Source organism: Sturnus vulgaris, chromosome 3, assembly GCF_052056855.1.
Source record: "Sturnus vulgaris isolate bStuVul1 chromosome 3, bStuVul1.hap1, whole genome shotgun sequence".
NCBI classification, from domain to species: Eukaryota; Metazoa; Chordata; class Aves; order Passeriformes; family Sturnidae; genus Sturnus; species Sturnus vulgaris.
This window is the reverse complement of record NC_142245.1, coordinates 71976998-71992262: the sequence shown is the minus strand read 5'-3', so window position 1 is coordinate 71992262 and position 15265 is coordinate 71976998. Positions and strand designations below refer to the sequence as shown.

General features: G+C 41.4%; 1 protein-coding gene across 1 annotated transcript in view; it reads left to right on the top strand.

The window, feature by feature from the left end:
• Positions 1-3312: 3312 nt before the first annotated feature.
• Positions 3313-15265, top strand: part of PRDM1 (PR/SET domain 1) — a 99373-nt gene continuing 87420 nt past the window's right edge. The window contains exons 1-2 of the mRNA XM_088161955.1: positions 3313-3459; positions 4189-4226. The gene's annotated coding sequence lies outside the window, so the exon portion shown is untranslated. The remainder of the gene's footprint in view (positions 3460-4188; positions 4227-15265) is intronic.

Genomic DNA, 15265 nt, shown 5'->3' with positions numbered 1-15265 from the left:
TGCTTTGTTAGGACAGATTTAATCTTTGGGCAGCATCAGAAGATAGGCCTGAATGGCTGCTTGATCATCTTTTCACTCTCTCCTCTTTTATCTGGATTACTCCTGACTCTTTTCAGGCATGATATCTCACTATTCTTATTTGGTAAATTAGGCTATTGTTTCCCTGTATTTCACTTATTGTAAAATGTTTTCCTCCTTAACTTCAGGCCATTGTTCCTGAATAGTGAACATGCTGTCACTGGAGAAAGGGTGAGAGGATGGAGCTATGTAACTGGGGGCAGATTCCACCCTATTTAGCCAGTTAGCAGTAGCTTGTTCTCAAGTGCTCTTGACTTCATGGCAGTTTGAAGCAGAAAAAACATGGATAAAAGGGGTCAAAGTTGGCCTTGTAATTGAAAAATGAGGAAAAATCATTAATATTATGGCATATAGAATAGTCTCAAACGGCAATTTAATCTTCAAGTTAGCAAATACTCAGAATAACAGAATAATACTAAGAATAATACTCATGAGCTGGGCAAGTTTTGAGATAGCATTTGTTCACAGTCTGATTTATTAGTGCTTCTTGTTGCCTTATGATAAACACTAAAATAAAAAAGAAGAAACAAGCACAAACACCAAGGTCACAGTCATCTTTGTTCCATTTAACAGCGAAACTCAAAGCTAATAGTTGTAGTTCAGAACCAGAAACCTCACGACAGAATCCTAAAATGTGTGGTGCTGGGACTTTGTTGTCACTGGAATGTATATTCTGTGTGGTAATCTTTTATATAGTTGTGCACTGAAAATAAAAACCCCAAACCAAACCCCACTGTAATTATATTTTGCTTGTTCATGCTGAGTAAAACATGTCAGACATTTGGGGAGAGCAGGCTGAGGTGCAGAGGAACCAAACACGAGCATGTGCTGGTGTTTCACACAGCGTGTGCAGCCTGATTGTTGGCACCAGCATCAGCCAAGCTTCAAGAAAACCAAGGGATTGCTGCTATGCTTGTGACAAGGGCTTGGGTGAAGGTGGTTAAAGGCCAGCTCATTAAAAATTATGAACATGTGTTGTGCCACGTTTGATGACTGTTGAGAGAAGGCCAGAGAGAAAGAGCTTACATAAAAGCCAAGACATAATGCCAGTTGACTCACTCAGCACAAGGTTGCCTCTGTGCAGGGCACGTGTAGCCATAATTAGTGTAGTAAGTGCTGCTGTGTCTTTCGGGAAGTGTTGGGAGCTACAAGTTCCGTTAAGTGGTCAATGATCACTGGCCACAAGCATCAGGCAGGTGATGGGCATTTCACAGGAGACACATGAAAAGCTTCTCTGGAGAGGCTACTGCTCTTTTCTGGCTCTCTCCCCTCAAAGGCAGCAACATTAAGACCAGGGATATTCATGGAAAATCACATCAGGAGGGCCATGTCCATAATAGCAGGGTAGGAGACGGCAGCAAGACAGAAGTTGTAACTCCATTTTCCTTTTTAATTGCTCTTTCAAAACGAAGCAGGGATGCAACAGCATCTGACATACTTATATGGAGCATGCCTCCCATCCTGGAAATATTTATTCTGAGCTCAAAAATAATGCTGCTGGACCAGATCCATACCTGATGTTCATTGTGGAACACTAGACTTGCTGCTGGTGTGTTATTGAACAGTCTGTGCCCATAGGTGTGGGTGCAGTGTTTTGGTGGGAAGCCCCACAGAGGCACAGAGCCCCACATCGCCATGCCAGATGCCGGAGATTGCTCAAGGCATGTGCAAGGCATGGCTCTGGCTCTCCAATGGGACTTTCGCCAGCCCCTTTAGATAGACTGACGCAAGGGATCAAGCAGGTTGGGGGGCAGGATGCATATGGGATCAATCCCACCAGAAAACAGAGCAAGCGTTCTTGCCTGTGGCTCTCAAATGCCCCGCTCCTACCAGTCCCCCTGCTACACCCCTCTGCTGCAGAGCTGCATGCAATTCCCCAGTCCGGAATTCCCACGGACCCAGCTATATTTTTATTATTTTCTTTTTTTTCCTACTAAAAACTCGAAAGGAAGGCTGACACGAGCAGAGCCGCTCCTGGCGACACCCCGCTGCAAGGGGCCCAAGGGCGGCCCCGCGCCCTGACGCGGGATGCGGAGGGGGCCGAGCTCTGCCCCTCATCCCGCTGGGGAGCCGGGGAAGGCGCGGGGCAGCGGTGAGCCCCTCGCTGCCAGGGCTCCGGTCAGGCCCCGGGGAGCCCCTCGGCGAGGCCAAAGTGAAAGTGAAGCGACTCCCGAAACCCTTTCGGGGGTGGCGGCGGGGGCCATGTGACAGCCGGGAAGCAGCCGGGCCGCACGGGGGGCGAGCATCGGGAGGCGGGGGTGTGTGTGGATGATTCCTGAGGGCTGCGGTGCTCCCTCCCCGCCCGCCGCGGCCGGGGCGCCCCGCGCCGCCTCCCCTTCCTGCATCCCGCACCTCCGGCATCTCCCTCCGCAGCCACACTCGCGCCCGTCTCTGGAGACCGGGCCGGGCCGGGCAGGGCAAGGCAAGCGGATCCCCCTCCTCCCTCCCATCCCCTCCCCTCCGCCGCGTCCCCCTGAGGCAGGGCAGGGCAGGAGCGCGCCCCGCAGCGCTGCTCCCGGGAGAAGGGACTCGCCTCCCCGGCATGATCACGGCGGCTTATTAGGGTGGTCGTCTCTCCACCTCTTTTTTTTTTTTTTTTTTTTCCTTGTAACTATTTTTTCCCCCTCCAATTTCCCTGCTGCTCTCCGAAGCTGTCACCGCTCTCACCGCCGCGCCTCCCGGGGCTGCCGGCGGCCCTGCCCCGCCGCCCCTTTGTGCCCGGCGCGATGCTGCGGGGGCCCGGGGGCAGCGGCAGGTAAGCGGGGCGGCGGCGAGGGGCTGGCGGGGCACGGCCGGGCAAGGAGGTGCCGCTGAGGAGGGCGAGGAGCCGCCCGCCCCCGGAGCAGCCCGCTTCTCGCCCGCCGGGTTTGTGCCTTCCTTTGTTTTATATAGGTTACCCGTAAAAAGTTGTTATCACTGCCACCCAAAAGGATACCCCTTCCCTTCCCCCCCATCCCCAGTCGAGACCTCTGGCGTCTCAGACCCTGCCCGCACTGGCCCTTGCTTTGAGTTTCCCTGTAACTGCATTAAACCTGTTTCCAGCTGCGAATCATCCCTCCCTGCAGCCTGCTTACCCCGCTGCCCCCCGGAGTCTCTCACTCCAACCTTTCTGCCTATTTTGATTTTATTTCCTCCCTCCGCCTCTCCTTGGTTTCTAAGGGACTCCCCTCCAACCTGTCTGTAGGTATGTTTGTGTAACCAGACACTGAGAGTAGCTGTCTGCCGAGGAATTAACTCGGCAACCCCCAAAGCTTAGTTTGCATTCAATAGAAGTGTTTGTTTTTCAGGTTTAAATCTCCAGACGGGTTGAAGAAGTCGCCCGAAAGGAACCACTTCTCAAATTTTGTTTCCTCCCTTGAAATCCCACTGGACGTGGAGCAGGTGGGGGATCGGGAGAAGAAACTTTTGGGGTGGAAGGGGGTGGTGGGATGGAGAGTGATCGGGGCTGAGTGGTGTGGGAAGGTGGGGGAAAGAGTTTTAAAGCTGGGAAAGTGGAGCTGCACTTTCCCTCTTCCCCTCCTCAGAGGAGGATAGCTCAAAGCTCTTGCTCTCGTTCGTTAAAAATAAATACTACAGAAGTTGGCAAATTTTGTAGTTTTAGAGAAGTGGATTCTCTCCAGGATTAACGTAAAAAATGTTGATGTTTGAGGAACTGCTCTTGCTCAACCCGTAAATAGAGATGTTGAAGTTTGTCTAGCCTCTGGTAAATGAGAACAAAAAATATTTCATTTCTTGAAGGGCATCAATAATTGTGAGGGTGGGAGGGAGAGGAAGGAGTTTAACTATTAACCTTTATCTGGGCTCATAAATGAGTTGAAACTCATGTTTCTGAAGCTTCTTTTATGCATTTGCTTTCCTGTTTCCCCCCTCTCCTTTCTTTCACTTCAGATGGTGAAAGGTAAATGAAAATAATGATGCTTGCATTAATTGGACAAGCAGGCGATTTTATGGCTCACCAGTAAAAAATAAATGCCACGGGAAAGTTGCTGTTTGCAGTGCAAGCGGTGGGAAAGTGGTCTGGAGAGCGTGGGAGGGGGGGAGGACGGCAGAGAAGTGTGGCTGGCTGCTGGTTGTGCTCTTACTTTAGGGGGTTTGGATTTGTGTTTCCAGATCTTCCCTTGAAGACGGCGAAGGACAGTTTGTGGAAGGTAAGAGAGCCTTTTCCGCAGCACTTCTATCCTGCCCACGTGTACTGTGAGTACCTGGGTGTTTGCTCAGGCCCGCAGAACCCGTGCTGGGAAGTGATAAACAGGGAACTGCTGAGTTGTTGCTGGACACGATGTGCGTATTGGGAAGCACAGGATTTTTTAGGAAAGAGATGAGCTGCTTTTACACGCTGACGTGCTTGTTAAGCTAATGAATTCCTCCCCGCAAAAAAACGGGATAGCCTTTCTTTTCTTAATCAGGACATAGCTTAGGAAAACAGCAGATGAAGAGTACAATGAAAAAGTTTCTGTTCTGACTCTTTTCTACAGTGGAAGTAGTACGCCTAGCTTAACATGTAGGTTGTTTCCATCAAAGATGTTAATTTTTTTTTTTTTGTATGAATTGGAGGTAAAATTGCATCTTTTCCAAATGTGGAGGTGTTATTTTGTGGCATGGTTCTTGATGGAAGTGAAATAAAGTTACTCTTACTAGTTTTGAAGATAAACTATGTCCAGCCACCAGAGGTTTTCTCCTTCGTACAGGCTTAATGAAGTGAAAGCAAGAGATCCTGTGGAGGAGGCAAGGGTACGAGAGATACGGGATCATAAAATTTGGCAGAGCAAGTGATTGAGTGCAGTGTCTTTGTTAGTTTGTCAGCATTGCAGTTACAAGTAAAATATGCTTGTAAAATGCAAATTCAAGTAATTTTAACTGAAAATTGAAAAAACGCTTTCTCTCTTTATTTTTTTCTTAGTAAGAACAGAGTCTTTCACTTATTTGTCATTGTTTTGTCGTTCTCTTGTCTAGGAATCAAAAATACAAAGACTGAGTAATACTGTTTATTCTCATGAACTATTGTAGAAATCTGTACAGCACACTCAGTGTGGAGGGAGTTCCTCATCTGCCCCGTAAAATGAGTCCTTGTCAGCAACAAGTGTGTTGATATACGGATCTGAAGGACTTGGGCATGATGCCAGCTCAAGCAATTTAAATGACATGGTTAATACTGTCTCTACTGTCCTTATCACACAGTAGTTGTCTTTAATAAACTCACTGACTTCCAAGTGATAATCGCAGATGACAAATTAAGTGGAATCCTAGCTCACATGTTCAGATGAACTCCCTTTTGCACCAAGTGGTAAATATGAAATGCTGGTTGCAGATGGACTATAAGAATTTGGAAAATATACCTCTCTCTAAATATGTGATTTCTCTAAGACAAATAAGAGCCAAATAGATTATCTGAAAGTATTTCTAAACCTGAAGTGTTCTCATGGATTCTATTGCTAGCAGTGTAACTTTAAAAAGCTTTTCTGTAGTAATAAATATATGTGGGACTCTGCATCCTTCAAATGAATCTTTATCAAATACTTCAAAAGAGGAAACAATTTTACATAAATTAGGTAAGTCGGTGTAGCAAATATAAGAAATTAAAACACTCTGTAATTCTTGTAAAGCATTTAGGATGGAAGTGAAAAAGATCATTCTGTCAATTTCAGTTTGAAATAAGTAACCGTTAAAGAGCAGCAAATGCAACTTCAGAAATAAACACACTGATAAACAGCTGTTTCACAATGGTAATTTTAAAGTTCTGTGAGTACCTCCGGTAATCCTACAAACTTTTCCCCTTGTCAAATTAAGAGATTACAACATAATATGTAACTACATAAGAAGAGGCAGAGTAGTACAATTGACAGTTTAACTGGAAATTGCATGTATGATTGCTTAGTTTATGACTTTTTTTTTTTAAGGTTTGATCCTAAAAATATCATTGCCAGATCTCATTTTTCTGATTTTCAAACCTGCTAGATCTTGCCAATAGCTGTATAAATGCTCATGTTCTCAGCAGCTGTTAAGAGTTTGCTAAAGCACCTAATAATAACATGTTTTAAATCTTGTGACTGTGATGGAAATACAGTGTTGTGTGTTTAACTGTTAAGTTTGGAAGTGTTCTTCTTAATGGTCAAGATTGTGTTTTTGAAAATTAATACATGAATGTGAATTGTCATCACAGATTTTGTTTCTTGTGGCTTTGTTTGAAAAATTCATTTCTTTGAGACTAGTGAAAACTAACAAGATACTACCTATATCTTAAAAGTAGCTACAGATAAATAATAATATTTTCCTAAAGGCTTTGTACAAATGAAGAAGTCTAACAGATTTTTTAATGTTTTTTTTTTTTAACTCATATCATAGTCACACCAAAAGTTATTAAAGTGTTAGCTTTTGCCAAAGTGAATGACCTAACCCGAGGTTACCATTAAAAACCTGTGGCCCAGAGAGTGGGGCAAAGAAGGGAATGTGCATTTATGTATAAAGTCACTGTATAACAAATAAGTTAATTTTTGCCCTATTCATTAACACCAAATGCTTGTTGTTTCCAAGTAATATTTGGAAAGGTACTGTGCCTTCACATCATCAAGTATTCCTAGAAATACTTTTTAATTGAGTTGATAGGTCACTCCTCTTTTTGGATGCTCTGAAATTATGATAGTGGCTTTCTGATGCTCAGGACGCGATGTTGAAAGTCATCGTCATTGTTAAGAATTATAACTTGCTGCCTTTTTTCCCCTGCAGCCCTCCTCAAACCTGATAGCTTCTTCAGTTCCACAGTTGGCCCCATGTTCCACTTTCCTTTTTACTTTGAAGGCTGGGCAGAATTCTTTTCAGGGTCTGCAGTTGTACTACTCTGTGTAGGGCTGGGTGTCCATGCTTGAAGCCACATGGGTGTTACTCTTCCAGAAATGTTGCCACTATTTGCAATTCCACTTCTTTATTAAAACCAATGCTAGGGATTTCTTCATTAATGTTGTATCACAGTAGAAACCACACACTAAGCATCATGTACTTGAAAAATTACAAGCCTCAAAGGGTTGGGTTTTTCTGGGTGGGGTTTTTGGTTGATTTTTTTGTTGTTGCTGTTGGTTGGTTTGGGTGTGTTTGGGTATTTTTGTGAAAACTAGGCACATTAAATGCACAGAAAAAGTGTCAGGTTCAGAAAGCTTTGCAAATGTAGAGCATCTGAAGCATTTCTCTATAAAATATCTTTGTCTTTTACCCTCTCTTGTTTGCCATGTTCATCACTTAAGACCTGAAATTACCAGCATGCATAATAAGCACAGTCTTACCGCTGTGAGGAATGCCACTGAAGTAATTGGAAAAATTTTTGGTAAAGCAGTGCCCTATGTTTGCAGAATGGACTAGCCCTTGTCTTTTAAGCTCTGCAGGGAAAGGAATTGTCTTCAAAGTATTTTCTGTAAAGTGCCTGGCATGTCTATGTGTGCCAAAAAACGGTAAATAATAACAAACAGTAGTTGACAATTTATGCAGACTTCTTTTTTTTTTTTTTTAATTATTATGATTTTGGAATTCGCCTATAGGGTGCTTTCTAGCAAAAAGAAAAATGCCAGAGTGGCTTCCAGCTGGGGCAAGATGTGCTGTGATGGCAAGAGAAGCTTTTAATCAGAATAGAACACACAATTAATCGATAGTATCTTCTGTGAAGCCGTCGGGTCAAAACATCAACTGGCGTAAATCAGTGAATCTCCACTGAAGTCGGCAGAGGCACGACTGACTTACGCCAGATGATGTGAGTGTCCTTTTTGGCTTTAACAGTTTTCCTTTAATCTTCCTGCTGCTTAAACTTTTACTATGATCTGCCCACATTCCAGAAGCATGGAAGGACGATGGGATAATGTTTTCTGACTTTCCTCCTCCTTTCAAGCCTTTGGAGGCTTTTCTTTTGCGTGATGGTGTATGCTTCATTGGTTATATATGCTCTAGTGTCCTCTTCAAGGCAGTGAAGACAGCTGCCCTTCTCAAAATCACACCTGTAATTATGTTCTGAAAAAGTCCAGTCCTGCCTAGCTTGCCAGATGCAAGTGCATTGCAAATAGCATCCAGATCACGGTGTATACGTAATTAAAGGTTTCTAATACTGTTGTTAATAACCCTCTTATTAACAATTTGTGTCATGTGAAGAAGTTTTAAAACCTTGCCCCCTACATCTATTTCGCAGAATAATTTTATTTTGTCTGCTAGGTTTGTTATTACTAAAGTGCATCATCCATACAAAATAATAGAAAATGCGAAGTTTGTCTTGTGTAGTGAGATGACTCCCATGATACTTGTGCAGTAAAGAGGAGAAATAAATATTTTTTCTTTTTCTTACAAGCTGCTAATAAATATTCTTGAAAGCAGTATTAGTAACCTAATTCGTTTTAGACATGGGAAATCCGTTTGATTAGAGATAGAAAATCTGATTGATTTTCAAATCTTCAAGCAAATCTTGTTTCCCATTGAAGTATAATGCCATTTTTAGAATTCAGAATAAATATTTTTAACAAAACTTGCATTGTTAAGTAATGTAGAAAAGTAATCAAGTTTCTTAGATGCCTGCCCAAAACTAATGGTTTTGAAGAAGGATTTGAGATACTTGTGAGTGTGTGTGAGATTTGAAACAACAGAGAAATCATAAAGCCTAGAACACAGGGACACTAGCACGTTCTGAAGAGAATTATATGAACTGCCTAACCATACATTTTTTTCTCTAACTTCTCACCCCATGTCCATTTTTTTCCAATCTTTGTAAACTAATAATATCTTCACTGAAAAAGAAAGTAATATGAGGAAAAAACATCTATGCCCAGATGCTGTACTGCAGAAGGTGACACAGAAATGTCTGTAGAGTCTGACAGAGAGAGGATCCTGCAAGTGGAAATGGCCATACTCCATTTCCTTTGAACTGACTGGAAAGCTGCTTTCCTCTTTCCACTTGTCAGTTCTTCCAGAGCTATAAGGACTATAGTAACCAAGCCTTTCACCAACATTTTAGGAAAGCAGGAAATATATGTAATTACAACATTTCAAGTGACTTGATAGTGATACATAGAAAAACAATAATGTATGCAATAATTTTAGTTTTTTACAGGCACTCGGATGTTTATTTTGTTTTGTTTGTAGGTAGGAAAAGCTTTGGGTGGAAATGAGGCTGGAAAAGGGCAGGTGTTGATGCCAAAAAAGTGAAGCACATTTCAGAACTTGGCTTGATTTTATTTTCTACTGGTGATGCTGTCTTTGCAGAAAGTTAAAATATTCCAATGAAACTCTAAACTGGATGTAAAAGCTGTAAGAGTGAGCCATTTTCAAAAATGTACCTCTTCAATATACTTCCATCTTGTATAAGACATGTTTTCACTCTTGGTTTTGTATCTATTTTACTGTCAGAAACACTTTGCTGGTCTGAAACTAGTCCTAGTGGGACATGACATGACATATGGCAGTTCATAGCAGCTGGGTATCTGATAGAATTCTAACTTTAAAACCTGATCCTGCTAATGTAACATTGTTAGATTTCATAGGTAGCATGTTACAGTAAGGAAAACAAACTTCTAAACACTTACACTAGAATTCCTTCAAAATACGAATTTATAGGATGCTTTCATATGAGAGGGAAGTCCTGTTATTTCACAGGTTTTAGTGGTTTTCTTAAACTTCAGTATGGTAATTGCAAACTGCAGCTAGTGACAAAGAAATCAAATGCTGTAAACTTGCATCATAGATTGTTATGTCTAAAGGTGTTTATAGGGTTGCAAATACTTCACTGGCATTTAATCTATAGCTAAAATAAAATAATCTCTCTGTTCAGATTTCTGTTATATATTTTCAAGGGTTTTTTTCTCCCCACCTTTTTAATAAAATTACAGAAGTATATAAAAGACAAGAGGTGGGTGTTGTGAAATGATTTAGAGAAAGTAAAAAAGGAAATAATTTTCTATGTGAAAATTAGTAATTCTAGAAATGATTAGTTTTGTATGAGCTTTTTTTCCTAAATAGCAAAACACCCCCAAAATTGTTTTTTCTTCCTTCAAAAGTTTTATAAGTATCTTAAAACTGTGGAAGAATTTTATATATATTGTATATTGTTTTTATCTTGTAGAGAGGATTTTTTTTAAGGCTAGATCTCTGAGGATTTTATAAACCAACCTAAATGATTATACAATTCTGTATTAGCTACAAACCCCTCCCGGCCACTGCAAAAAGTTTGCATGGTGTTGACTCATGATAGGTTTTTGTTTATAAGTAATTTGAGTATTATAATGGACATACGACATTGGATAGCAGAACACTGAAAAGTTTGTGGATCAGGAGTTTAATCCGTCCAGCCTTGCTCTGCAGTTGGTTTTGGGCAAGTTAAGTGTCCAGTTATAGGAATCTGCAGCGGGAGGGGAACACATGGGATGGTTCAGACAGAAAGTTGTTTGTGTGGGAGTGTTTGCAAGATCAGAGCCTTGTACTGTAAGTTGGCTCCCATGATTTCAAAATGAACGCATTTTAACTTATGAGCTTAAAAGTAGTTACTTTTAATTTAAATACACATTGACAGACTCCTGAAGTCTCCTGAGTGCTTTTCTGCCGTGACTTTGTATGCTGAGTTATCTGAGAATGAAATAATCTATCACAGTGAAATTTAAAAAAATCTGATCAAAGCAATTGTTAGAAATTACACTATTCGATAAGATCATCTGCTGAAAATAAAGGGGGAAATGAGATCTGACAGAGGTAAAACCAGGTAAATAGCTTTCAGCTCTGCTTTTGTTATTCAAGAAGAAAAAGAAACAATAGGTGCTGTTTAGAGTCAGGAGCTGCCCTTCTAACCTCTGCTGCTCTTAAAATGCCTGAAGGTTATTGCATGGTTCATGGTGGCTTTTATGTTTGCAGTTCAACTTTTAATTTTCTAACAAAAGGAGATGTGGTACCAGCCTGCTGATAAACATTGTAAGGAACAATCAGAGAAAAGAATGGGAAAATTCCCTCACACTTTTTTCCTCCGTTCCAGTTACAGAAGTATACTGTCATATTTTTAACAGAAGAAGAGCACTTCCTCTTATGTTAAGCTGCCAAAGCTGGAGACTGGCTTTTTAAATGTAGAGACATTATGAGGATGGGATGTGCTTTTGTATTCAATAACCACAGCCCAAACAGATGATTCGTTGCATGCTGTTATGGGAAATGACCTGAACATCCACAGGGGCTGCATGTATTTCAATAAGATATTTAATTCTTGCTGCACTGGTAAAACAGAACCGAGTTTCCCTTAAATCCAGCCTTCTCCACATCCAAACTCCAGCTGCCTGGTGCAGGAGTGTTCCCACTGAGTGAGAGATGCACCCTTTCTGTGGGAGCTGTAACGCGGTGCACAGTGTAAGAAACACAGAGAAACATCAGTCAGTGCTCTGGCCCTGTCCTTACAAGAGCTGCTTGAATTTGTTGGCGTGATCCCGGCCGCTGTTTGGAATACCGTGCTGGCTGTGTTGCTTTGTACTCAGACACCAGTGCGATCAGAGGAGAGAAGGGGTCAGCTTCTGAAGGTATTGTTTTCAAGCACAGCTGAAAGTAATGGAATGTAACAGTTTTAGGAATGTACACCTGTGAGTATATAATAAGAGAGTATCTGTTTGTGTATTTTCACCGCTGACATTCAGATCAAAGGTCCCCTAGGTGGTGGTGGTGTAAGAAAAAGGGAAAGGGGCCACATGTCTCGGCAACTCTGACCTGTCTCCTGTTTGTTGTTTGCAAGTTTTCACTAGAAAATCAGTCAGGAGCCTGTTTCGAGGAGGTAACTTTCAGTTACTGCATCCGAATATGCAGTTCAAAAAACTGGCAGTGATTAGAAGAAAAAATACTGTTAGCAAGTGCTGCCACTTAAATACCAAAACTAATGTCCCGTCTTGCATTGAACTGCACTGGGATATTGTCACAAGCCCTTAAAAAAAAAAAAAGTGTTTTGGGTCTGGATGACCAATGCCAAAAAGACAAGTAAACTGAGAAACATCTTCAAGCCTTTACAAACACATACCAGCTAAAACAAAAAGCCAAGGAGGCATCTGTCTCTTGCCCTTCAGCTTGCTTAAAGCTAAAGGAAATCTATCCCAAATGGAGGAGAATCCTCCAGGCCCTGGAAGATGTTTAATTAATCAATTTCATCTCTCTCATTTAATGGCTTTTTTTTTTCTCACATGGGCAAATTTAAAAGATGATTACATGAAACAATGACACCTGTTAAATCTTCCTCTGTTGCTGAGCATGGTTAAAAAAATTAGATTTAATTTTAGATATGCAGAATAAGTAGAGTTATGCTTGGTTTCTTTTTATGAGGGTTATGTGGATGTGTGCTGGTACATATTTGTGTCATAATAATGTATGCTATTACTCCTAGCAGTAATTCTCATCTTCTTTAACTGAACTTGCTGAAAAACTAGTTTTTTAAAAAATTTATTAAGGTAGAGAGATTTTACCATCATTTTTTCACTTGCTTCTGTGACACATCTGACTTAGATATATAACAAAGGTGTTTTACATAAAAGTCCTGATGTTATTTTTCATGTTGCTTCAGTGCTGGCACCTTGTTAGCTACAGGGAATTTCAGGCAGAATTTTCCATTGACTCGAGGAAGCCAACAGCCGAACTGTTAAGACTTTTACATGGAAATCTGAATGCAGAAGGAAACTGCTTATGATTTTGGGTGCATGTTTTGGTAAGAAGAAGCAAGCCACGGGTGTTGGGTAACTGTGGTCATCAAGAGCTTAGTTTGGTGTCTGTTCTCAATGTGCATAATTGAACCTTTTGCAATCATTTTTTAACATGTGGAAAGTTACCCGTGCTTTGATGATACACATTTTTCTCTTTCCTGGTGGGCTCTGCAGCTCCAGTTTGCTCTGGATGAATTCCTGGGACGCATGGTTTGCTTTCTGGGCTCAGGCCTTGGAAATCTGTACCTTACTAGGTGATAAAGAGGGTTGTTTAGACAGTTTGATTTAAGATATTATTTCTGAGATAGACATTGAGATCGAGTCCTTATTTTGCTTTGCCCAGATTTATTCCACAGAAAATCACAAGCTGGGTATAATTTGCAAATGTTTTCTTTAGTTGCAAAGTTTTCACAGTGTGTTCTCTCAGTCAAAGGGTGGGGAAAATATGCAAGAAGGCCTGTGACAGCATTTTACACAACCCTTGGCCACATGGTTTTGTTTTATTTTTGTTTTCTGTTGGCAGGCACTAAAGGGGGTGTTAATTCGTGGCCTGCTAATTTTGCTTAGGAGGTCTATTCAGCCAGCAGCACGAAGAAAGGGTTGCCAGCCTCGCAGTTGCCTATGGCAGCTCTGGCACAAGAGCAGCAAGTGCTGCTCTGATCACAAGGCTGGGCTGTTGTGGCTCACTTGCAGTGCAGTAAAGCCTTCAGCCCAGCTCCTCCTTTGCTTGCCCACTGCACCTTTGGAGAGCAGCAGTGTGCCTTCTTGTCAGCTGGTGGTACTGTATGCCAGCTGTGTCACCCCTCTGGTTTTTGGGTTGTCAAGCTATGTGAAGTGGTGACTTTAAGGTGGTGGTTCCACTGTGTGCATTTCAAAGCTACATGGTAGGACCTAGTTACCTTAAAGATTGCTTCCTGAAGCTCCAGCCTGAAGAATGTTTGCTTCAGATGCAACCCCTTTAATTTTCCCACCACTGTATTGACTATGAGCAGAGGTGGTGAGATGTTTACCTCCTGGACCCTGCCCCAGGCCTTCAGTTGTATATTAGGTCCCTCTTCAGTCATTTGGCCAAAGTGGCATTGATCCAGAAGCTGTAGGTCCACAACAGTTTGAACTCCCTCTCTCCATGCAGTTCCTGCCTTCTTCCTTGCTCTGGTGCTGGCTCATAGCTGATTCCATACAAGCCACCATAGAGACCCCAACCTGCAGACTGAACCACAGAAAATCAAGAAGCTTTCTGTAAGGTTATCTCTCCAAACTGGTTTTTCACAGCAGTGGACCAGTTCTGCCACCAGCAGCAAAGATGTGGTTTTGGGAGCAGAGAGCCTGAACAAGGGGGAATGATAGCACAGCCCTAGCACCAACACAATTTAGTTACCCTTTAAGTATTGTGAAAATGCAGCTCTTTCCTAGCACTGCGGTTATTGCCCATATTTCTAAGCAGGAGAGTTTTTTAATTTTTTTTATCACGTCTGGACACATGAGAGAGCAAGACAAAAGCCTGAGACATGGTTAGGCACTACTGTTAGAGTCTGGGGGAAGTGTCTTTTAAATATTATCAAAATCATTGTTGTTGCCAGTGCTGAGAGCTGGTCTGTAATGTCATGTTATTTTTCTTTCTATTTCAAGGTAAATATATCAGCATAGCAGACTGAAAAATTATACCACTTAAAGCCAGGGAAGGAGGCTGCAGTCTATCTAGCTCTGTGCATCTCTAGTTCCTGCTTTCTTATAAAAAAACTTAATACCATAGCAGGCATTTTTGGCTGAGGAAAGGGGTCTATTTACAGTATTTATATAAAAATATTTTTCAGTAGGAAATGCCAGTCATTGTACTTCATACTTTAGGTGATTAGCCAGTGGGAGAAAATGAGTTTGTTGCTGTTTATCTTGCTAAACACAAAACACATTCTGCTTATGTTTTTGCTTTTCAAATAGCAGATTTTTTAATCTTTTTTTTTTCCCCTAAAACAAGGCTAAAGAACTAAAATAGGAGCTGTCTGAGTCTGAAATTGGTAATTAAAAATATTTTATAAAATTTATTTTCATCTTTTGGTAATCAGCTGGAATGCTGAATAAATCAAAACACCAAAATCTGAATGTGCTACATTTATAACTTTAAAAAGAACAAGAAATATTTTATCAAAATACCTTGCCCTGACACTTGCTAAGTTTTCATCTCAAGGTATGAAATGTTAAAAGCCAGCGAAAATACCTAGTGAGACAGTGAGTTCACAAGAGAAGAAAAAAAGATAAATGAGTGGATTTTGATAGAAAAATCCAAAAATAAAGTCAGCAACAAGTGTAATACCTTCTGTTTTCAGAATAATGTTGAAATTAGTATACATTCCATCCTTGGAGGGGTTTTGTCATGTTAGAGTGATTCATAGGATAAAGTGATTTTTATATCTTTTTTGCTTATGTTTAAGTGGGATTTCTCTCAGATAAACAAAGTAACACACACTCAAAGACTCTTTCTGCCTCATTTAAACACCCCACCTTATCAAAAC